The sequence below is a fragment of the Ischnura elegans genome, chromosome 1 (assembly GCF_921293095.1).
Source record: "Ischnura elegans chromosome 1, ioIscEleg1.1, whole genome shotgun sequence".
In the NCBI taxonomy this organism is placed as follows: Eukaryota; Metazoa; Arthropoda; class Insecta; order Odonata; family Coenagrionidae; genus Ischnura; species Ischnura elegans.
The window spans coordinates 133,173,084-133,192,237 of NC_060246.1; the positions used below are offsets into that span (position 1 = coordinate 133,173,084).

Sequence of the window (19,154 nt, forward strand, 5' to 3'; positions counted from 1 at the left end):
CTTCTAACCCATTGGAGCAGGTGAACAAGCTTCAAGCAACAGGAAAGTTCTTACGCACGATGTTGTTTGGCATTATACCCTCAGTTATGGGATGTGAATCTGATTTGAGCCGAAACCACGGAATTCAAACAGAAGGATCAGATCGAATGGCAATTCACTCAAAGATCTCACCCTATTCACGTACCTACACGCGAGTGCCACTGCGGTAGCAAAACTTCTTTTTCCCCTTCTTCCGGGTTCTCTTACTAATATGACAGCGACCAAGTTTAAAGTAAGAAATACGAGAATAATAAGTTACAAGTAAAATAATCAGTAAGATTTTGCCTTCTGATTTAACGTAAGTAATCTTTAAACGCTATTAGAACCCCTAACCTTAGCCCTCAAATGAGCCATACAGACTAGCCCGAAATATTATATCAATAAGGTCAATTTGGGTTCATTTATATAACATACCATAATTTTTATGCACAAAGATATAGAAAAAAACAGAAAACTAGGTTACTACCTTCATTAAAAAGGACCTCGGTTCAGTAATTGAGTGATCAAATGGATTCCAATACACCCACCATCATCATTATTTCTAAATAAAAATTTTTCCAACCGAATTACCAACCCCGATCCGCACTCCCAAGCCTTTATTTATAGGTACACAGAATAAAACTTGGAATCGCTGCAATTAATAATTTACAGTTGATGTTACGAAATTAGTCTGGAATATTGATAATGGGAATACATTCCACACAAAATCATTTTTCTCATTCAGGACTAAACCCTTAGAAATTAACTCCTCTAAGGCGAACATTTTCCTTATTACGAGTAATTTTAGTTTTGATTCTTACACCTTAATTTTTCACTAAAAACTCAAGTAATCAAATTCACAGGACTTTCCGTCAATTAAGCTATGAGTAACTAAAAACGAGACACGAGATAAGTTCAGTTAGCTGTTATATGTACCGCTTCAGGCATAATTTCGTTCAAGGAAGTTTACATCCACGGTTGAATAAAACTTTCCGTTTCGATATTAACCTCCAAGAATAAATATCAAAATGATTTCCAAGCAGTCAGTACATAGAAGATACATGTTAAGCCTTTAATTCTAAAACAGCGCATCTCTATTCAGAAAAGTTTTGAAACAAAATAAATGCATTTATAATTACGAGTGGAATCTTCAAAGTTACCAAAGTCATCATTTCCACAAGAAAGAGTCATGCATTTCAATATCTATTTATAAAAAAATCAAGCAACAACTGAAGTATCCCCAAAGATTAACAAACATCTGTTTATCCGATATTGCTGTCAAGTGGATTAGTGTCATTTTGCAACTCATGGCTTCGTGTGATGGAGTCGGTTTGATGAATGGAAAATAACAAGGTACTGCTCTACGCTGTTGTCGAGAAAAAGAAACTACCAAAGTAGATACGGAGAAGACGGAGTAGGCAGCTGAAGTAGATACTGTATGGCGAGGTGCGAAGACTCTAGGCAGTTACGGGGAGATGGATGTAAGATATGCGAGGAATGCGAAGGTGGAGAACAAGGATTAGAGCTTGAGCGAGATAAGGTATTTGGCGTTCCGAGGTTATCCGAGACGAAGAGTGGAATCTTGCGAGAGAAACCCTCCTTGAAAGAGGTGCCCAGTAGATATTCCATTCCGTGGTGTGGCCATGGAAGGTTTTGGGTGGAGTCGTAACAGATTTCCAATCTAGGCCTGGTTGCATTGAGAATCGGCCAAGGAAAACATTCCCACTGTTATGGGACTATTGCTGGTTTTACGGGCCGGATCGAGGTAGGTACTTATTTCAATCAGGGATAGGCTTCGGAAATACTTCATTCCAACTGAACAGAAAAAAATCTAGCCACTAAGATATTCCTCTTTCATCACTGTTGATTCGTCTCATGCAAGCATTTTATGGGAAAATATGAGGCTCGATCTACGGCGGCGACAACTACTGGCGAAGCTTTGAAACAAATTTTATTTATCTTTTGACAGAAATTGCCATGATATTTATGATATAATTTTTTTATTTTGAGTTTTATTATTGCTAAATTACCTCTTTATTTTTGTTACAAAATATCTTTGTAGCATTAAATTTTGATTGCAAAGCTAACTCGGATATGAATAACATACCTACTGCAAATTGTTCAGATAATTGTAATTGTCGCACTTCCGCTTCCAACACAGAGCAACTTAGAGGTGAAGGCATAAATATCCATGGTTGAGAGGTTCAATTCGCTTAATTCGATTTGAGGAAGAACCTCGTGCGCATTTGTTTCAGCTCTCGAATCTTCTTCCTCTCTTCTCCTCCACCCCGACATTTGAACCCAAGATCATTGTATCCCTAGCCAAGCGCTGCACCATTTTTGGCTAGCGCCTTCCCCACTCACCGAAATTATGTCGGAAACATGACGGAGAGAAAAATGGAAATGAGAGGAAGAAAAAAGGGATGGGTACCCATAAAGAGAATGCATGGAGGAGGCCCAACTCCATCCCATTGAAGGCTGATTTCTGTTGCCACTTCGGCAGCATTTCAATCGGTTTTCAAAAATGTCCGCGGTGCAATGATGAGTGCAATGCGATCCACCTTTTTTCCAATTTTTTTTAAGTACAATTTTTGTAATTGCGAGGAATGGCATTGTTCTTTCGTGAATTTGATAAATCACATCACAATTAATATGAATAACGGTCAAAACCGCTAATTATACCTTAATCTCCCCGGAAAACTCGGATCGATGTGCCCTTAAGAGACGCGAGTGGTGGCTTTTGTAAACCCATTTAAATGCGCAGCGAGCGAGAAAAATTGAAGTGGCCGACTTCAGGATCCCCTTTTGTAGTATTCGTGGGTATTTACATGGGCAGGCCAAAACGGAAACAGGAAAGAAGGAAATTAGCGGGTATAAGAACATGTTGGGGATATAGGTAAATGGAGGAAAGATTTCAGGCTTTCCCGCCAGATGGCTTGGATGTATTCTTCTCGGGCATTACTCCGGGTCCGATAGTCCACGATGGCTTGAGCACGACCATCTGATCCGGTTTAACACTCGAGAATAATATATCCGAAAAATGGAGGGCTGTGGAAGGTTAGGTGAAAATATTACGATTGCACGGCCATTTTTATATGCATAGTGGAGGTAATATGTTATTGGAGGAATCCGGCAACTCACTCGCAAATTTAATAAACCAATAAATAAAAGCGCAGAAGAAAAGTAGGCCCATCGTCTAAAAAATTAAGTGACCTCAGCAGACCTTCGACCGAGTAGATTTTCAATCCTTTCCCAGCAAAAATAGGATTAGGGAATGCAGCCGAGCTTCCGCTTTGATTGGTACGAAGCAACACCACAATCGTCGAACAAACCATCTCCCGCAAACACGGTGAAAGAATTATGAACTGATTTTTAGCCGCTAGTAAAAGTAGGTAATGGATGAAATGAAATGGTACAATACCTACGGATCTTTCAATTCTGCAACCTCAATCGAATAAAGGAGTGATGTAAATGCGGCGAACGAACCCATGCCTAACCAGAGAGAGAACTAGAAATTAGTCAGATATGCACTTACACGTTCATTCACATTTCTTTTGAGACCTCGGCTGATGTGTTCAACGTAAAAGTTTCCGGTCGACATCGCCACGCCTTTCCATCTCCTCGTCCACGTCCTTCCATATTTTTGCAACAGCAAACGAGAGAGAGATATATCATGATTCCAGCAAGAAAAAATATGCAGTAAATGGGGGAGGAGGGAGCTACGTTGAAAAAAACACGAGCGAGTTTTTATCCTCAAACGGTTCGGGAATCGCCCGAACAATAGACTCGCGAAAGCCGATTTCCCTCGGTCGAGCCTTTGCTCGAAAACACACGGTCGAAATTGGGAAATTTGGCAAAGAACTCTAATCCATATCGCACACGCGAAATTTCGCCGATCAAGCCTCGCGGAGAGAGAGAGAGAGACTAGTGAGAATGGACGGGAGAGAGTCTAATAGGGAGGAAAAAAGAATAATTGAATGGATTGAGAGGAAAATGGCAGCTAAGCGGGCAATTGTGATAGAGCAGAGGGCCGCGCGAAGCGGGAAGGATTTTCTGCCGTGCTGAGAGAACAAAGGTTCGTCTTTGATGCTATGCATGAATGCGGTGGAAGCAAAAGGAGAGATATTCAAGGACGGGCCTCTCTCCCTCTGCCTCTATGGAGAGCATTATTAAAACGGAGCCAGTTTCCCTCGGCTATGGCACCAGTTGATCAGTATATAAGCTCTCTTGTCTTTGTCTACCGCGAAGAAAAAGAAGAAGGAGGAAAAAAAGAAAGACAACGGCTCGATGAGTGCGTGTAAGTGCTCACGGGCAAACTCTCTTCGTGAAGTGGGTATCAGAGAAAATAAACGGGCGCTCACGAGATTTGCTTCCAGCCATTTTAACTGCCGCCATTCTCGTACCATTGTTACCGCGAAGCAAACTTTGGAGCAAAGATGGCTTCAATTGTTAGTTGAAAGCGTTCCGCATTGCAACTCAGAACACAGCGTTTTGTAGCTACATCGACGTTATCAAGCGTGTTTATCGATTTTTCTGTAGCAACAAAACACGGCTGGCTAAGTTAATGAATATTTCTGCAAAAATTTTCAATTTATTCTTTCAACAATACCTTTCAAGGTTTAAGGTGAAATATTATGAGAACACGTGGAGAATATTTAAAGAGTAATGTGTAGAATGATGAGATAGTGTCATTAAATCTATAAATTTTGGGAAGAATATATATTCCATATTTTTTAGTTATTCAGAAATATGAATCGAGACTACAAAGCAATTTCGTAATTGTCAAAGTAAAAGTTCTATCTTGAATATAAGTTCACATGAGAACTGACAATGAGTGAAGAACTACGACAAACCAATCGCATTGCTGAACAGAATTGACGCTGAGTTTTTTCTTCAGACAGCAACGCTTAAATGGCATCTAAGTCATTACTTGTCTGTTACTGCCCCCAGTTGCGGATGCTATTCTGGATCGTCGTATAGGTGGTGTTTGAACGGAGTATTTTCGACCGCGCGAGGACTCGAGAAACCAGGTGTGTAGGGGTACAGGACTTTTTACCAGGGATGCAAGTGAAACGAAACGAAAATTTTAGGCCTGGGTTTAGTTTCGTTCCCGCACGAAATTAAAATCACCTGGGAGCTTAATTTCGACCCGAGAGACGAAACTTTACTCCCGGGTACGAAACTAAATTAATCGAAACTCTGCTGCTCATAGTTAAGTTTCGATCCCAGAAGTTGAGTGGAGGGGGATAAGAGGGAGAATTTTTTACCCATTTCATGACAGAATATAGAGGGGTGAAAAAAACATTGAGCTTAAAAATCGAATGGCCAGTTTGCGTTCACCGCTCTCCTGTTATTGGTGAAAATATGAGTGCCCCATGCATGTAGTGGCGGTAGGCCGAACCTCCACTTCATTCAACCGTACTTCGTACTCGGTGCGTGGGTGGAAACTGAACTGTTTGAAAGTGAAGCACGTGGTCCCTCCGGTGCGAAACATTATCCATGCTTCATTTTTTAGTTTGATTTCGACCCGTAGTAGTTTTGACTCCGATTTCATTTCGACCCTGAGTTCAGCTCCATTTCGCTTCGTTTCTACATTTCTATCCCGGGAACGAAACTATTGAAATTTTACTGGTTTAGAATCTCGTTTCACTTGCCATCCCTGATTTTTACTCTGCAACCCCTGAAAAGGATTTTGGGACGGGGTAATAGGCAAGATGAATACTCCAGGGTTCAGAAGGTAGGGGGAGGGTGGAACTCGCGATGTCATTGAGGAGGAGCGAGCTACCACAAGCGAAACCAGGAATTTACTGTTCCCAGAGAAAGGGAGAACTTGTTATTTTTATAATACCTGTTATTCTGTCGACCAAGAAGGGAGCTATCCAGGAGCATAGAATATCTTCAAATATTAGGTGACGTTGAGGCCCGAAGTACGATCAAATATTGTGCGAATTATGCCAAATAAATTGGAAGCGTAGCCGACATAAAGAAATATTTAAACTTATATACTCATTGGCTGATTCAATTTGAGCCGTCACAAGTTATTTAACATCTTCCGCACCTTTGATTCAAGGTAATTCCGTGGTTCTTTCTTCAGTTAGTAATACTAATGCTTTCCATTTACAGTCGCATAACTTTCATAAATACCAATTTATATCTTTAGTAGAACTTGATTTATTTGGAAATCGGCGTGGTAACTCAAGTAGCTCGAAAAAGGCTGTTTTCTGATGTTGCAAAATATATTTCAACTGAAAAGTGAGGACACGCTTTTAAATAGCATTTTTTTCATTAAAAAATAATTTTGAGGAGAGCTTGCATAAAATTATTGAGGCCATTATGAGATCTGAGGTTTTTTTTATTGCATTGCATTTCCCACTAGGTAATAGAAAATTTGAAAATACCAACCTCGATAAAATAAATACTGCCTCGGTATAAATATTTACTCTGCAATTATGTAATAGGCACGCTTATTTTCACAGCAAAGTGAGATGCGGTGAGTGATGCTCAGCTTCTCCCCAAAGATTTTCCCATGCAGAAAAGAGTCAAACCTCACTTTTTCGCCCAGGTGGTTAGTTTCACAGGATTGAGAAGTTAAACTTAGGAAGATATTCAAGTAAATAGCAATGACAAATAACAACTGTAGATGTCATATAATAGAAAATCTACGGTGGAGAGCGAGATGATGTAGCTGTTGGTGTGTTTAATGATGAGTCAAAGACAATATGTTGATAAAGGCACTTAAGGATGAGAGAATTATAGAATTTATAAAGGCAGTCGTTTCAAATTTAACTCCAGCATCCATCAACTCGTGTGAAATGGTGCGACAGTTAATTTATGACGGCTTGCAATTGTTACGGTATAGTGGAGAATGTGCAATTCAGAGTAGTGGAGTGAGGCACTCAAGAAGAGAGGAAACTCTCCCTATAGTGGTCTTACGGAGAAACAATTGAGCGCTTACGAACGGACGCGAGAAGGCTGCTGATCCGTGGACAGCGCAGTGCGGAGGAAATCACCTGAACGCGGCCATTTATGGTGCCAACAATAGTGTTCTCACCCGCGAATTTGCTCACGCCATTCACTCGACAGCGTCATAATGTGTGCACACGCACGTCTTTTTGCCTCCCTCAAAATAGACGCTTCGTTCATTTCCCGCAGTGGGGCACTTGAAAATTTCGAGCGCACTCAACGGAAAACAAAAGAGAATCCGTTCACAAAAGCAGATGGAGCGTGCACACATTATTTCCACGAGCGACCACGTAATAAAGCGAGGGAAAATGAAATAATGCCTCGAGGCTATCGACTCCATGGAAACTCTCCGAAAACCAAATAAACAGCAGTGAATGAGCTTCTTAAAACTCCTCCATTTTAATTCCAAACACGGGTTCTTGAGCTTGCGATTTTTTTTTTAAATCTTGACAATGAATCAAGTTCCATTCCAGCAGTATTCAATTCGCATAAACGGCGTTCTTCCGGCGAGGCAGAATGCATCCAGGTTATATCGATCAAACGGGTCAACTGCTGTTCAAGAGCCCCAGTCTCGATGACCGGCACTTCCATTAAAGGGATCGATTCGCTTTTATTTTTCCGGGGATTAAACACCATCATTTTCCAACTAACGTGAAATGCGACACGGAATGCGTTTTATGCCCAGTCTACGAAAAAAAAACCTCATTGGTTGGTCTCTCGGCGATCAAAATATCATCAAAAATCGTATTAATAAGTGACCTAAACAATCAAGATTAATATTTTTTGGAGTTTATAACAACAAGTATCCTTATACTCCTAAGCAAACTTCTGGCAATCATTTTTGTAATTTATTAACATATAAATGTTTTATCAATCCCCATTGGTTCAATATTGCCCACTACCGCTTTGTTTAAAAACTTAAAGAAATACGATTTTCACTTATCTAAATATTGTATGATCAAAGACGAAACTCGAAAATTACTTTGAGAAAAATCACCGGCTTGGTTGGTTTTTATCCACTGAAGTAAATGCCCGCTAATTCTTTCACAAGGCCAATATGCTTTTCAAACCATTAATAGTCGTCCGCACATACTGACCCCAGTATTTTTTCAATTATTAAATACGATTTAAACAACTTTCTAAAAATGAAGTTATCAATCTAACAATACATAAATAAAAGCCCCATTACTCTTGTGACATTTACCTAGATTTTTAAGAAATGATATGATAAATTCAAATACTCTTCGAGTATTCCAATTATAAGATGATAAAATCTGGATAACAATTGTTTTCATTTTTCAATTTCGATACCACAAAGAACATATTCTGGATAACAGTAACCATTATTGAGGCACGGTAGGTTTTCCCGCAAAAAATAATTAGAGGTCGAGAAAAATTCCACTGCTGATAATTATTGCTAGGACTAAATAGCATTGAAATCTGCGAGGCGATGGCTGTCTATCTACTGTTGCTGTAATCTGCAGTTTCATAGCCCCATAAAATAATGTCTGACCAAATATATTTCTTTTTATTAAAGAGGTTATTATTTTTAAGCAAATACAATTTCGTTTCTTCCAGGTGTTCCTCCCCATAAGCCTTTTTTTTTACACTCCACAGCAAAATATTCCATCATATTGCATTCCATTTTTTTCTCATTTAAATTCGAGGGGATTCGTAACGAGGTAATTCAGCCATCAAAGTGTTCATAATTATTTTCGTATAATGGGTAAAAATTTCGTTAAACTAAAGTACACTTCCTAGTTCCTACTATTTAATAAAATGTACACAGCTTTCTAAAAATGAAGTAATCAATCCAGCGACAAATAAATCAAAATGACATGGCTCTTCAAACGTTTTCCCACATTTTTGCGAGTGCATCATGTTTTCAAATTCTTTTTGAGTCATCATCGGACACAAATTCTCCAGTCGTTTAGAAAAATATATTTAAAATGTTCAAAAATTGAGAATATCAAAAGATAGGATACACGAAGGAAATCCTCACCCTGAAGCCGAGTTCACTCGATTTTATCTTTGCACATCTTTGGTTGGACACATACTGGGATGGATGCACGAAATAAAGGCCTGTTTACACTGTACATTAACACGTACGGAATAATTTCTAAATGTATGAACGCGAGAATAAACGCCAAAATGCACCGTGTAACCACCCAACTTGTGAGAATGCATGCACAGAAAATAGAACTTGTTCTAATTTGGTTCATGCATTCATGTTCCGTTCCGGTCCACAAAAATCATTCATACAAACAGACAGTAACTCGTACGTGTTAATGTATCGTGTAAACAGACCTTAAGTGCGGGCTCTTTTAGCGTCATGCATTTGCGCAATTTTGGCTGTTTTTACCAGCGTAATTCATTGGTAAATATGTTTATGTATTTACCCGTGCGGGTTGAGTGTAAACACACCTTAAAAATTCTATGACATTACACGAATAAAGCGAGAGAAATACCTATTATTCCATAAATATGCAACTAAAATTACTCTTTCCTGCTACAAATACAAATGAAAAATATTAGAGTGGAACTTGTAAAATCTGTGCCTCGAAACCGTAATCACATAGAAATATTTTATAGGTCCCTCTGGCATATTGTGTTAAGAGTTTGAGAAATACGATTTTCATAATTTAAAGTATGCTATGACTAAACGTATTATATGCAGCTTGTTTGTTTATAATATGTTTAAGTTTATACTCGCTAGTTATTTCAAAATGCCTCCATTTTTTTCAACCTTTAAGCTATGATTCACTGTGCATAGTTCAATAATTTAATTGGTTTCTCAATGTTCCAGTAATCCAAGTTCCTCTCTACCGGAAAGAATATAAGCTCACGGATGATAAACAATTTCCAGGGCTTAAATCGATCCTGAGTAAACGTAGATGTCATTTCAAGAAACGCTGAATCACGGGGAACAGCCGCGGAGTCGACGCGAAACTTTGGACGCCTACATTTTCGTTCAAATTCACCGGCTAGAGGGTGTAGGCAAAGGGCGAAGAAAATTTCGCGGGCGGAGATGGAAATACTCGTAGAGGAAGAGAAAGAAGTAAGAGCCCTCAACATAGACGCCGCGGTCCACGCCAGCGGAGCAAATACTACCTCGTGGCGTAATCAACGTTCCTTTACCTCCTCCCTAACTTTACCGGCATCCCTGGGTTCTCAATTCATAAGTCGGAACAAGGAAGGGAAAAAAATTCAATTAGCGAACATATGGAGGTAGCCCGGAGGACTTTACCGCCGACAGGGCCGGAGCCGCTTCATAAAAGATGAAAAAGTGAAAGCGGCGCGAACTGTGCGCGCTCTAGGTAGGAACAAGGTGAAACACGATCGGCCGCGCAGCTCGGCGAGTGGAGTCTGGTGTTCAGTTAAGCCCCCTCTATCCATAGCCTTCGGTAGCTCAGTTGGTAGAGCGGTGGACTGTAGAAGGAAACATTTCAGATATCCATAGGTCGCTGGTTCAAATCCGGCCCGAAGGAAATTTTTTTCTCTTCGCTATATTTAATTTTTTCGTTCAATACAAATTTGCTCATAGCGAGAACTTTCTCACGCGCTCCTAGGAACATTTTTCTTGAGTAATAACAGTTATTAATCTTAGATAAACAATTACGAGCAATGCCTTCAATAAATAAACACATCGTACTTATTGGAGGGAAGTTCAGCAGCTTTACGAACTTGAGCACGTGCACAAAATTTGAGTCGTCATTACCGGCAAAAAAATATTCTTCTTACCGTTAAAAAAATTCACTTTTTTATAATTTTTACCTATAAATGGTTAGTGCTACTGATTGACAGAACAGATACATTTATTCCATCATAAACCCATTTTTCTCGGTTTCCTCGACTTCCAAGCGGTCTCGATAATGTTTAATATTTTTTATGTTTGTTGAAATTTTATCAATCATACTTAGACTAGCTGACCCGGCGAACTTCGTACCGCCTAACAATCAATGAACTTACAGTTTACTTACACCATTTATAAATCAAGAGCGGCTGTATCGTTTTTAATCATGTTTAATTTATTATGACAAAATAAGGATACAAATTCAATAAAACTACGTAAATGAGAACCAAAATTGCTTGTCAGAAAGGCATTTTCTTTATTGAATCTACATAGGGTGAATCGGAGCACGTTTACGCGGATTTTTTTCAACAAATTTTCTTACGTTTTAGCTTAAGAAATTTTGGGCATTGTGGTTTAATAAAGCAGTTCATGAAATAAAAATTATACGCATTCAGTTGTTGGCTATTTGCGTTATTAGCTGTAAAAAAATGTTTTTACGTCCAAGTCTGTTGCATACACTTGGCCCATTCAGGGGGCAGGTTGACACGACCCCAGACCGACGCTTGACTGATGCTCAAAATCGTGCAAGAAAAGCCCCTATGAAGCAGCATTCGCATTAAATGACTTAAGGCGCGCCAGTTTCAGTATCTCTGTTTGGAAAAAATGCACTGCGTAAACGTACTGCATGCGTAAACGCACCACGGTGAGCCCTACACATTCGGGTTTAATGTCTTGCGTCAAGCACCTTCTGAGAAACAACAGTTTTTGTTTTGTTATCAGGCGCAAGATGAAGCGGATGAAGCTAAATAAATATAGCGAAGCAAAGCAGTGACGCAGCGAGGGGAGGTTTTGGCGGATAAACCCCCCCCCAAGAGCTTAGAGAATTTTTTTATGAAAGATTTTGTTATTAATATTTGGGGGACGGATGACTAACAAACAAAACATATTTAACTATTCACACAGCCACAAAACCCACTATTTTGAACCATTTATCTTAAAAAATGTCTGGGGGAAGTGCCCCCACACTTCCCGCTTACCTTAGCGAGTTTTCTATACCCTACAGACCCGTGGTATTAGCTGCGCCCAAAACCCCCTATCCTAGCTACGCACTTGAAGCGAAGGAAGAAATACAGAGGATGGTTTATCGACTCGTGAACATAGCACGCTAAATTGACCATGAGAAAATCGTAGGTTTTCATTAGCACATGAGCACAAACAACACAAAAACTGAAAGAATGACCATGCGATTTTTTAATCGTTATCACGAATGCAACACGAATTGTAAATTGAATACGTTTAAGCTCAAAAGGGCATATGAGTTGAGATCATGGAATCTACGGAATGAGGACTTCCTAACCTTTGAATTTTCCCTTGAGTAAAGTTGCGTGAATCACATTCATCACCAATTTTTTTAATGATCAAACACGTTCCGTTGGATAGTTATGGTTGGTTTAGGCTTCGAAAGATCATGAGCACAGAAACTACATTTTTCTGTTAATCGTGCCTTGGTAAGCCAGGTACGTCCAAGGACTTAATATATTCAGATAGATAGTTGGTGATTTCGTCTTCGTTTGTTACACATTTAAAAGATTCGAATCCATGCAAAGTACGAACTATTTGAATTTACCTCGTTTTAGTCATCCACATCTTCGTTCTTGCTCGCAAAATCAACCATATTTGATTCTTTTGATGATCAATCATATTCTGGAACTCTTTGTTGATGAGCTCACCTTCCGCTGAAACTAATTTGCAATCATTCCAAGGAAATGAGTTAAAACTATTCGATTCCTCGACAGGAACACGGACATTACCGTTTGTCAACAATTGCTTGGAGATTTGTTTACAAACACGGTAGTGAAGTGTCAACTCCAGCTGGGCCACGGCTGGGCTTACAATCAGCTCGAATTAAATTTTTTAAATGTAATTTCAATTTAATTAATATTTTGAATATATATAGTAATTAAAATGTTATATTGTTACTAAATTCAGTTATTAAAGTGGTAAAAACAAAACAAATTATTTAATTTGTAGTTTTAACCGACTTATCAATTGTTGTGTTACTATAACTCCTAAAAGAATGTCCATAGGAAGGAGATGAATTTTTTTGTGAAATCATCCTTTTTTAATGGCCTATATGTTAACCCCGCCTGAGACGAATCCAACGAACCAAATCTCATTGAAATCGGTGCAGCCGTTCTCGTGTTATAAGTGTTCTAACTAACACGATTTTCGACTTTCTTTTATATATATAGAAGAAGATAACAAAATGGCTATAGGTACTATTACTTCTGACATTAGAAATGTAGGCAAGACATTCAGCGCACTGATAAAACTGTCATTCATGGCTAAGGAATGCAGATAGCGATGATGGTATATCCAGAAATGAATATTAATATTTCCTAACAGTTTTCATTATTTATTTTACCAATAAACTTTTCAGCTATGATATAATAAAAACAATGTTATGTTTCGGTATTAATACTGCTGCGATATTTAAAGCCACAATGCAAGTAGGCGCGAACTAACACTGATATAAAATTAACGCACCGAATCGTTGTGACGGTTGCCGTGGGTTGGAGAGAATGAATGTATCACTCATCACCGGGATTAACCACTCATCTGTCCATAGATCTTTCGGAGGACCGTTTCTCTGGCGTTGCAGCCGGTCTTATTTCGGTTTGGCCGGTTCTTTGCGTCAGTGAAGTTGTCACCTGGAAGAAAAAGTGACAGACGCGGAATAAAGCCTGGAAGAGCTGCAGCTTCGATTATCGCATCGATCCATTCGCATAATCAATAATAGTATGACAGCATCCGAAACACGTATAAAAATCAGATAATTACTCGCAAACATATCTTCATTAGAGATTATGCAGAAAATTATCCAAAATGAGAAATTATAGTAGTGCAACAACGGAATGGGATTATTTACAATGAAAATAAGAACCCTTTAAACTCGTTTGCTTACCATCATATTAGGCTTTTTTTCATCATAATATCAGACAGTGTTCTTATTATGATTACCCATACTGCATTTTCTTCGGGTTTCCGCGACTAAACTTGTTGCCTAAAGACAACAGTTTCACCGGTATTAAATGAGTTTAAAATGAGTTTCCTGTTATAAAGTAGCATTACTGAGTGACAGAAAAATTGATGCTCTCATTTCATCATATATCAATTATTATATTACCCATCTCCGTTTTTCCGACTTTCTGAGTGAACTCGGAAATGTTTAATATTTTTGTTGACATTTTATTAACCATACATATATAGCAAAATGACTATACTCTTATTTCTGACATTACAAATTACATTACAAAGTTCTAGTCAGAGGTACCAGTTATGTATTTATGATATATAGGTACCAATGTATTCCCAGCAGTCAGCTTTTTATCCATAATATAAATGTACTTGGCTAAAAAGACAAGAATGAACACTACTGGGGTTATGTGTATTGTGTAGATTTAATCTGCATAATATTTCCTCTTCTGAAATCAAAATGCTGAGATGGGATTGTCGAGAAGTAGAGAAAGAATACCGCGGGAAAACATGAGGTATTTTACTTAGATGATCCTATGACACATAGAAGTGAGCTTCAGAACTTGATACGTGGCACGAATGTCCTTAGGACAGAGATAAATACGCCATGAAAAAAAGAGAGACTAGATTAGGATGAAAGTGTTCGTTATATTTATAGAGACCTCGACAGTGAAAGGCTCGCGAGAGATAAACCAATTGCGATGCTATCTGTCTGATGGACACCCTCTCGTTGTTTTTTTCCATTGCTTTTTCCGGCCAACGGGAGAGGCTATGAGCCATATACTATCGCTAATAAGATAATACGATTTGTTGCGCTCCGGGAATGAGTTTTCCCCTGCTGTGACTCGTCGCGGTTCCAGGGACTCACCTCCTATTTTAAACTAATCTGTTAAGCTGACACTGTGCGTTTTTTCCCCGTGATATTCACGAAAAAAAAGCCTGTTTTTCTCAATGCCGATGTGTAATCTTTTTTTCACTAACAAGCCCCCAGCAAAGCACTCCTGACTTTCTCTGAAAAAAAAATACAACCATGAAGCAATGAAGCACCTGCAAATGCACTGCATTGTATTTGGTGAAGGGTGAACTTTGACTGCTTTTAAAATAAAGAGGAATATTTTTTAAATTGTCCTTCAACGATGCGTAAACAATAAAATACAATGCATATCACTAGACCATAAGAGAAACTACTGTCTTGATCGAAGGAGATCGTGATTAAAGGAACCAAGACAATTTAACCATTCTTTGACCGTAAAATAAGTACCTATGTGTGATCTTTATATTCAGAAATTCAAATCAAAATGGAAGATATGCGAGGGGGGAAGGGATTAAAAACTGTTTCCTCTTCTCTCTATACTACACATGCGGACTGTATATTCCATTTCAGCATTCATAGCGGATTATGAGTTATACTTGCTACCATGAGATGGTATTATTGCTCATTGAAACCTGTCTGTATCAGTCTTATCTAATTAATTTTTACAAATGATTCTCTCAAATCTCCATTTATTGTTTCAAAAAAATTAACGGCAATATCACTTCATTTTTAGCACAAATTTAAAAATATGGCTTAGGACATGAGCATTAGCCAATATAATGAGTGGTATAGCACAGGTACTTCTTATTCATGAGGATAGCAATTTTATCTTTCGTTGTCTTTTTTGCTATTTGCTCCGCATTTTTGTGTGCTACATATATTTTTACACCTGATCCAGCTCGTTTGATGAATTTTTATTGTATTTCATTGATTGACAGCGTAAAATCTTTGAATGGGAAATTTAACATATCATTCGTGGCTTGAATTTTACAACCCGATAGCAAGTATTTTTAATTTTATTTCCGAAAATACTCAAAAAGGTTAATTGATCTACTTTTGCCATTAAGATTCACGCTTATGAGTATTCTCAGGATGTTTTCACTCCCACATAGCATATGCGGAGGGCAGATGAGAGATTCGTTTAAGCATTTTTTTTAATCAGTTAATTAACCGCCTCAAATTAAACACGGAAATATTCTTCAAATAAAAAGATTCCAAACGCTCCATCGAAATCATTAACTGAACCCATTTTAAATTGGCTGGCGTGCAAAAATATCCGAAGAAGAGGAAATCCACGCTTCCATTTCTCATCTTTTTTTTATTTCCACCGGCACTCTATCGGAAATCATTAAAAAGCCCTCACATGAATGAAGATGCCCAGATACGGGACTCAATTTCTCTCTCTCGCTCACCTTACTCCTTGGCGCAGGAATAAATCTGGCACGTGATCTGACAGCGCATATATATCCTGCCCGCGCTAGGCATTGTTTCGTGACCCGTGCCAAGAGCAACAAAGGGGACTCCCTGGAGACCAAAGAGTTAAAAAAAAAAACCACCTCAATTGGAAGGAGCGATAAAAAAAGGCGTGGCGAAAATGTGGTTGACACCTGTGATAAATGGGCAGATGGTTTTCTACTGAAGAGGAAAATTCGAGAGAAGAAATAAAAAGGAAAAGATTCTGGCAATAGTTTCTCACTCTTCACCCGAGCGAACCGAAGGGAGATGGGAAAGTTAAAAAGTTTTCACCCCTCATCATCTGTGATGATGCACACGAACATAATCCATCATGGATATTAAAATAAATTGCGGAATAGAAAAAAAACTGAAAAAGGTGCGGTAATCACGCGTGACGACAAATGATAAATGCTTCTATGACAAATTTAACCGCGCATTAATCACGTGCAACGGAAGTTAAGCAGAAGTAGATTGACGCAGAGGATTTCTCGGAATTTATAAATACCAAAACGTTGCCTCGCGCGATGTTCTTAAATGCCTTAAAGGATAAAATAAGATTGCATATGAGCGCAGTCACTGAAAGTAAAAATAAACCAGAGTTCACTGACCTACTTCAGGAGGAAAAGTCGATTTTCTTCCTCATACAGGTACAAAGATGACAAGTACTTTGCTCTGTTTATAATTTCTGCTTCATTTATCTCAACGCAATGAACGGGACAAAGAATGCAGTCACTGAAAGTGTTATGAAACATTCTCAGATAAGGTTCAACATTTATATATCCTTATGCTGATTACTGTGCCCAGTGTCTATCATTAGTCCACAGGAAAAGCACTTTGCTGTAGGATTTCCTTTTTCCGAAGAAACATCACCCCATGACTTCATTTGAAGTTGTAAGAAGTTTAGTTCCAATAAAATTAGAATTTGTTTTTATTATAATCTTTCCATGAAAATTAGCTGTTGTTGCTAGTGTTACTTTCATATCGTTTCCATGACTTTTGAAATTTCTTATTTCGCTTTCTTGTACATTATCTGAACTGAATATTTGCTTATCAAAAGTTTTTGCACGCCTCGAAAACTCACTTCATGAATTTGTATTGCCTTTCATTGATTGATAATAAACAAATCAATATGGAACAGTTAGCGATTCATTCGTAGATTCACTTCCACTGCTGAGAATATTAAATGTATATTTGCTTCCATAAATAAACTATTTCATTCGTAGCATTAATACTCCAATCGCATATTTCCGTCACACATTGCACATATCTTGCCTTTCAAATGAAAAAATAATGAAATATATGTGAGGTATATGCCGTAGCCGTGAATATATAAATCAAATTTTCTCATTACTAATGAAATTAATTTGATTAAATAAAACAATATTTTTACTACATAATTGTTATGGTTACATACAAACGTATTTCACATGATTGAAATGAGAACAATTAGGCTGGATAGGAATCCTACGCTTAAGCTTCTTTATAACTGCATTCTCTTCTGTTTTTCGTAACTGTCGGCAGAGACGACAGTATCACCTTTAGTTCAGATGTAAAAGGTAGCCATCGATGACATTGCAAATATACTTGGCTAAAAGAACTAAAATGAACACTACCGCGAACATGTGCATTGTGGACTGCACAATGTGCAGGTCTAATCTGTATCATTTCCTCTTCTGAACTCAAGATGCTGATAGAATTATCGAGATGTAGAAAGAGAATACCTACTGTGGGAATACAAGAGGCATTTTACTTTTATTTGAGGGAGGTTCATTTCAATTTCTGAGTAATAACTTATTCTAACCGCAATGTGTACGTACTAAGACTAAGTTTAAGTACTAAAAATAAGTTTTCCAAAAATTGGAGAGGCGCCTGTTAAACCTTTGAAGGAAATTTGGGTATCTCTGAAGTTACATGTTATTCTTAGGTCACGCAAATGAAGGATAGTATAGAAGTATAGAGCATGGCAACAAATATATTTGCTTAATCTTCAATTGGAAAAAAAGTACTTAAGGAGAAGACATCCATTGATGAACTGCGCATGATCGCTCATCATAAAAGAAATTTCAGATGAGGAACTTTTATTTTCTATTCCTTTTTCTTAAATTCTAGAGAAAATAACTTATCTAAAGACTTGTTTACACGATAAATTGACACGTACGAGTTATTGTCTGATTGCATGAACGATGTTGTGGACCGGAACGTAACATGAAGGAATTTTCATGGAATTGATCAAATTAGGACAGGTTATATTTGCATTTGAACAAGTTAGGCGGTTACACGTTGCATTTTTGCGATCATCCTCGCATTCATGCATTTAGACATTAACTCTTACGAGATAATGCACCGAATAAACAGACCTTAAAAGTAAAAATAAGCCATAATATATGCAATCCACACCATTTCGATCTTCAAGCGCTTGAACTAGGATAGCGTACAACAATAGAGAAACTCACACTACATCAAAGAGGATGAAAGTTGCCACTCAATATGTAGGTAAACTTTTTTTTAGTTCGTTCAATACCTTTATATAAAGTTTCCATGGTTTCCACTGACTACCAAATGAGATACGATATCGGCGTTCAGCATTTGGCGACAGCAATTCAGCTGACTGGAACCACTCAAGAGGACGAAAAAATAATTGGAGGATATCTCATCTCCATGAGTGAGGAAATGATTTCGCGGAACGTCAACGCAATTAAATATGGATCAGGACCTATTTTGCTCCCGCTTCGCTCTCCCGCAAGGACGCCAGCGGTAGAAAAAGCCACTTTAATAAGAACGCGGTGGCCCTCCATCGCGAGAGAAAATGAAAAGCTAGAAACCCCACTGGATACGACGACGAGGCTTTTAATTGGATGTAATTCTTCCTCGCGAGATTGTTTCCGCAAACGCAAATGGAGACTTCGTCACCCTTTCGACTCGAGGAAATAATTTATTTCCCGCCAGTCTTCGCCGAGGATGCGAAACAAGGTTTCGACGAGGAATCTGGGTTGGAGCGCTGGGTGCACCTCCGACTGACACGGATTATCTTCCTTTTTTTCAATCTCCAGGTTGCCTTGGGGATGATTACGAGTA

The 19,154-nt window shown here is 38.4% G+C and overlaps 1 protein-coding gene and 1 non-coding gene across 6 annotated transcripts in view; one reads left to right on the forward strand and one right to left on the reverse strand.

Annotated features, from left to right (window-relative positions):
* The window catches only part of LOC124170324 (aminopeptidase N-like), a 299,534-nt gene that overhangs the window by 217,838 nt on the left and 62,542 nt on the right, over positions 1-19,154 (reverse strand). The gene's annotated exons all lie outside the window — the stretch shown is intronic.
* On the forward strand, positions 10,380-10,469 carry Trnay-gua. The gene is given in 2 exon segments: positions 10,380-10,416; positions 10,434-10,469. It is a non-coding gene; the product is annotated as a tRNA-Tyr (tRNA).